At 35.2% G+C, this 6,840-nt stretch overlaps 1 pseudogene; it reads right to left on the bottom strand.

Moving 5' to 3' along the window:
* Nucleotides 1-5,428: 5,428 nt before the first annotated feature.
* On the bottom strand, nucleotides 5,429-5,934 carry LOC115511502 (annotated as a pseudogene).
* Nucleotides 5,935-6,840: the final 906 nt, after the last annotated feature.

Below are 6,840 nucleotides of genomic sequence, written 5' to 3'. Positions count from 1 at the left end.
AAAGATATATTTTTAATATTAAGCATTACTTTATTTCCTCAAACATTTACTTATAAGTTCTTTTAGCTTTTGTGTAGATTCTTTAGTATTTTCAACATTGTCAATAATCACATTAAGAGAATAGAGACTGTTCTATTACTTCATTTCAATCTTTATGTTTTTATTTCACTTCCTTTTACTTACTTTAATGTACTTGGTGGAGCCTCCATTGTAAAAGTGCATAGCAGTGATGACCACACACATAACTCTTGTTCCCGATGAGAAGGGCAAGATATTCAGTTTTTTACCTTTCAATGTGAAATCGCCTCCTATTCATTTGTCCTTTATTAGATTGAAGAAGTTCTCTTTTATGCTAAGTCGTTAAGAGCTTTTAATCATGAGTTGATGTTAAATAAGAGCAAAGATTTTTTTTCTACACATATTGAGATAATCAAAAGTTTTTCCTTCTGAGTTTTCAAAATTTACAGCGAGTGAATTACTTTGAGTGATTTTTTTTTTTTTTTAGTTCTAAAAGCAGCCATCCATTTTTGAGATAAGCTCCACATGGTTAGAGTATATTATCCTTTATCTATGGCTATATTGTATTTCCTAATATTTTTAAAAGTTTTTTTGCATCAGTGATTATTAGGAATATTGTTCTGAAGTTTTATTGTTTTTCTAAAACCTTTTTTTGTTTTTTTGTTTTATCCTCAAGAAAATACTACCTTGATAAAGGCAGTTGGGACTTTTTCCCTCTGTCTTTTCTGAAAAAAGAAAATGTATGTGTTAATATATTTTCTTCCTTAAATTTTGGATATACTTCAACAATGAAGCCAACTGGGCCTAGAATTTTCTTTATGAGAAGGTTTTCAATTGTATATTCAATTTCCTTAGTCAAAACAGGACTGTTTTGAGTTTTTATTTCTTCCCGCTTCAGTTTTGGTTAACTTGTGATTATCAAGGACTTCATGATTTTTTCAAACTGATGCATTTATTTTATATATATATATATTTTTTTTTTCCATTGTATGTTCTCAAAAACTTTCTGTGGATCTGTACTGATGTCCACATTTTCATTTCTGATACTGGATGTTTATCTTTCCTTTTATTATTTGTTTTTACATCATTTTATCTAGAAATATATCAATATTATTCACTTTGTCAAAGAACCATATTTTAGTTTTAATCGGTTTTCTCAAAAATTTTTTTTTTGCTTTTTAAATTTCACTAATATCCTCTCTTAACTATTTGCCATCTACTTACTATATACATGACTTGTTTTGTGGCCCAGTATAAGGTTCATCTTGTCGAACAGTTCATGTACATTTATAAAACACAGTTGTTCTGCAGTTGTTCAGCCCAGTGTTCAAGTTGTACTGAGAGTGGATATCCCTTTCTTGTTCCTGACAGTATTTAGAGGAAATGGTCTCAGTTTTTCCCCCACTAAGAATAATGTTATCTATGGGTTTTCATAGATGGCCTTTATTCTGTTGAAGTATGTTCCCTCTAAACCTACTTTGTTGAGGATTTTTATCATGAATGGATGTTGTACCTTTGTCAAATGCTTTTTCTGTGTCTATTGAAACAATCATATGGTTCGTATCATTTCTCTTATGTTGGTTGATTTGTGAATACTGAATCACCCTTGCAACCAATGAATAAATCCCACTAGATCACACTGAATGATTTTTTTAATGTATTGTTGAATTCAGTTTGCTAATATTTCATTGAGAATTTTTGCATCTGTGTTCATCAGGGATATTGGCCTGTGGTTCTCTTTCTTAGTGGAGTCTTAATCTGGTTTTGGTATCAGGTATCATAGAATGAATTTGGAAGTTTTCCTTCCTTTCCTGTTTTTTTGTTTTTTTTTTTTTTTGGTTTTTTTGTTTGTTTGGGTTTTTGTTTTGTTTTGTTTTGTTTTGTTTTGGAATAGTTTGAGAAGAATAGGTTTTAAGTCTTCTTTAAATGTTTGGTAAAATTCTCCTGTGAGGACATCTGGTCCTGGACTTTTCTTTGTTGGGAGATTTTTTTTTATTACTGATTCAACTTCTTTGTTGGTTATTGCTCTGTTCAAGTTTTCCATTTCTTCATGCTTCAGTTGTGATAGGTTATATGTTTCTAGGAATTTAACCATTTTTTCCAAGTTGTCCAATTTGTTTGCATATAGTTTTTCATAATATTCCCTTATAATCCTTTGTATTTCTGTGATATCGGCTGTTATTTCTCCTCTCTTGTTCATGATTTTACTTATTTGAGTCCTTTCTCTTTTATTTTTGATAATTCCAGCTAGAAGTTTATCAATTTAATTAATATTTTTAATGAACCAGCTCCTTGTTTCATTGGTCTGTTCTATTGTTTTTTGGCTTCTACATCATTCATTTCTGCCCTAACATTTATTATTTCTTCCTTCTGGTGGTTTTAGGTTTTATTTGCTGTTCTTTTCCTAGTTTCTTTAGGTTGTAAGGTTAGATTGTTTATTTGAGATTTTTCTTGCTCGTTGAGGTAGGCCTGTATTGCAATATATTCTTCCCTCTTAGGACCACTTTCACTGCATCCCAAAGATTTTGAACCATAGTGTTTTCATTTTCATTTGTTTCCATGTATTTTTTTATTTCTTCTTTGATTTCCTGGTTGACCCATTCATTGCTTAATAACATGTTATTTAACCTCTATGTATTTGTGATCTTTCCAAATTTCTTCTTGTGATTGACCTCTAGTTTCATGGTTTGTGGTCAGAAAAGGTGCATGGTACAATTCCACTCTCTTTGTATTTGCTGAAACCTGTTTTGTGGCCTCATATGTGATGTATTCTGGACAATGTCCCACGTGCATTTGAATAGAAGGTGTTATCTGCTGTTTTAGGATGGAACGTTCTGAATATATCTGTTAAGTCTATCTGGTCCAGAGTGTCATATAAAGCTACTGTTTCCTTGTTGATTTTCTATCTAGATGATCTATTCATTGATGTGAAGGCATTGTTAAAATATCCTACTGGTATTGTATTATTATTAGCTTCCTTATATTTGTTATTACTTAATATATTTGGTCCTCCCATGTTGCATGTATAATTATTTATGTTTGTTATATCTTCTTGTTGCATAGATCCCTTAATTATGATATAATTACCTTCTTCATCTCTTGTTACAATCTTTGTTTTAAAATGTAGTTTGTCTGATATAAGTATGGCTACTACAGCTTTCTTTTTAAATTCATTAGCATGATAGATGGTTCACCATCCCCTCACTTTCAAACTGCAGGTAACTTTAGGTCTAAAGTGAGTGTCTTGTAGGCAGCATATATATGGGTCTTGTGTTTTTTATCCATTCTGACACCCTATGTCTTTTGATTGGAGTGGTTAGTACATTTACTTTCAAATGTTTGTTTCTGGAGATGTTCTCTGATCTTTTCTTGTTTTTGTCAGTTTTGGTCTTTCTGTTCCACTCAGAGTCCCCTTTAACATTTCTTGCAGGGATGGTTTAGTGGTTAAGAACTCCTTTAATTTTGTTTGTTAGGGAAACTCTATGTATCCTTCTATTCTGAAATATAAACTTTCTGGATAGAGTATTCGCGGCTGCATATTTATTCCATTCAGCACTTTGAATATCATTCCACTCTCTTCTGGCTTGGTACATTTTTGTTGAAAAATCTACTACTACCTTTATGTGTTTTCCCTTGTAATCTAAGGACTTCTTTTGTCTTGCTGCTTTTAGGATTCTTTCTTTATCACTAGATTTTGCAAATTTAATTCCAATATGTCTTGATTTGGCTCTGCTCTTGTTGATTTTGATGGGAGTTCTCTGTGCTTCCTACATCCAGATGTCTATTTCCTTCCCCAGCTTAGAAAACTTTTCAGCTATTATTTCTTGAAATAAAGTCTCTGCCCCCTTTTCTCTCTCTTCTTCTTCTTGGACTCCTATAATATGAATATTACTACATTTCATGGAGTCACTGAGTTCTCTAAGTCCATCCTCATATTCCATAATTCTTCTTTATCTTTTTTGTTCAGCTTCATTATTTCCATTATTTTGTTTTCTTGTTAGTGATTTGTTCCTCTGCTTCTTCCAGCCTGCTGTTCATTGCATCAAGCCTGTTTCCAATCTTGTTTACTGCATTTTTCATCTCTGATTGATTCTTTTGTAAGCCTTTTATCTCTGTAGTAAGGTTCTCACTGATTTCTTCTATTCTTTTCTCAAGCCCAGTGAATATCCTTATGATTGTTGCTTTAGGTTCTTATATCAATTTGCTTAGGATAAGCAATTTCTCTGGGTTTGGCTTTATCTGGTTCTTTCATTTGAGATGAATTCTTCTATCTTGGCCTTTTTTCTAAGTCTACCTCCTTCTCTGTGTTAGAAAAGCCAGTTATGTTTCCTTCTTATGAAAGTAATGACCTTATGAGGAAAAGGTCATGTAGTGCCCAGGGCCTGGGTGTCCCTCTGGTGTGTGCTGCATGTGCTTTGCTGTTGTGTTTTGGCTGCTCTGTCCTTCAGGTCATTTGTCTACAGAGGCTCTTCTTGACTGTTCTGGGCAGTGTTTGGTCCCTGGCCTGAATGTGGTGAGTTTTAATTAGATGTATTCTTATCTGCTTGTGAAATGAGACTTGACACCAACTCTACCAGAACCAAGGCTCTGCAGAACTCAGGTCAAGAAACATCATATGGGCAGGGGTTTATGTTGGGGAGAGGCCTGCCATACTGGAACTGAGGCAACTGGACTGAAAGAGCAGTCATGCCAGAGCATAGGGTGTCGGGCTTGGTGTAAGCAGTTAGGCATCCATTGTTCATGCTGGGCTGCTTCCCCCAGGTGTCTCGCTGTTTATGTTGAGTGGTGGGGGAGAAAAAATGGCCTCAGCCAGTTCCTTTCTTTCTGAGCAGCATCTCTATGAATGCTGCCTCTCAGGATCAGGCTCTGAGAAGATCAAATAATCTCCCCACTGTGCATCTCATGTGTTTTTCAGATTGCTGTTTCCAAGCTGTCTGCCCCTGGGGTTGTTTGCCTGCCTTGTCTCCAGAAGCATTACCGTGCCCTCTGGGTTCTATCTCAGCCAAACCCACTGACTTTTAAAACTCTAGGCTTTAAAGAAGTGGTGTGGGCCAGGTTTGTGCTGGTCTTCTAGGGGCAGGACCCACCAAGCTGGGACTGAAGCACTCTTGACCGAGTCACATTCATTTTTAAATGATATTTATACTGTATAGAAATTTATAGTTTGGCACATTTTTTTTTCTTTCAGCACTCTGAAGATGTTCTTCCATTATTCTTTGTTTTGTTGTTGTTGTGTTTAGTTTTTATTTCACAATCAGAGCCTTAAATCTGCAATCCAGCCAGACTTGGAGGGGAATAAGGAAAATATGGAGGCCACAGAATTGTAATGAAAGCATAAAGATTATGGATATTTTGAGCAGATTGAGGCAAAGGGGTACTTTTCTGAGCAATAGAAGGAATGGTCTGGTAGTTAAGATAAAACACAAGTCAAATTTATTAGATTTGTCCACAGTCAGCAATGGGGATCTTGCTGTTCTTGCTATTCCTGGGCCCAAAGTGCTCCATGGTTTCCACAATATTCATGCCCTTTTTCACCTTGCCAAAGACCACATGCTTGCCATCCAACTACTCAGTCTTTGCAGTGCTGATTAAAAACTGGGAATTATCTATGTTTGGTCTAGCATATGGCATGGACAAGATGCTAGGACTTGTATGCTTCAGGATGAAATTTTCATCATCAAATTTCTCCCCATAGGTTGACTTTTTGCCAGTGCCATCATGGCATGTGAAGTCACGACCCTTGCACTTAAATCCCAGAATAATCTTGTGAAAGCAGGCACCTTTATAACCAAATCATTTCTCCTCAGAGCTCAGAGTAGGAAATTTTCTGTTGTTTTTGGAACTTTGTCTGTAATCAGCTCAATGGAGACATAGCCCAAGGAATCACTATCCAAGGAATATACTGGGGTTGACCATGGCTGGGTAGCATGGGTAGCTCCAAGGTGGCTGTGTGTGCAAGGCCACTGTTTCACTTTCATTTGGGTAACATTATTCTTTTGAGAGATGACCGTGTATATTTTTGTTTTTCTATTTGTATTGTGTTTCTTTTCTCTCTGGCTGCTTTTATAATAAAATTTAAATTTCTCACTATCCCTGGATTTCAAAAAATTTATTAAAATATTTCTTGCTATGGTCATATCTGTGATTAGCCTATATAAGATTCACTGAGCTTTTCTTTTCTTCCCTTTTTTTTTTTTTTTTTGATTTGTGGATTATTGGCATCTATCAAATTTGGAAACATTATTCCTTAAAATTGTTTTCTGCCCTTCTCTCCTCTTTCTAGAACTGCAATTGCACATATGCTACACTACATGATAGTGCTTTGCAGGTAACTAATACTGTTCATTTTCTTTCAGTCTTTTTTTTTCTTTTTTTATCTTTATACTTAGGCCTAAATAGTCCTATGCCTTTAAGTTCTCCCCTGCCTCTATTTTTTCCTTCCAATCTCTTACATTATTTTATTCTCGCCCAGTGAATTTTGCATCTCAGCTATTACATTTTTCACTTGGAAAAATTCTTTTTGTTCTTTTCTATAAATGCTATTTCTCTCCTAATTATGTTCTTTTTTTCCTCTACACCCTTGAGCATATTTATTATATTTATAACATATATTTTATTTTATTTTATTTTTAATGTTTATTCATTTTTTGAGAGACAGAGACAGAGATAGAGTGGGGGAGGGGCAGAGAGAGAGGGAGACACAGAATCCGAAGCAGGCTCCAGGCTCCGAGCTGTCAGCACAGAGCCCGACACGGGGCTCGAACTCACGGACTGTGAGATCGTGACCTGAGCCAAAGTCGGTCGCTTAATGGACTGAGCCAC

This window comes from Lynx canadensis, chromosome B1 (genome assembly GCF_007474595.2).
Source record: "Lynx canadensis isolate LIC74 chromosome B1, mLynCan4.pri.v2, whole genome shotgun sequence".
Classification (NCBI taxonomy): Eukaryota; Metazoa; Chordata; class Mammalia; order Carnivora; family Felidae; genus Lynx; species Lynx canadensis.
This window is presented reverse-complemented; position numbering and strand designations above follow the sequence as displayed.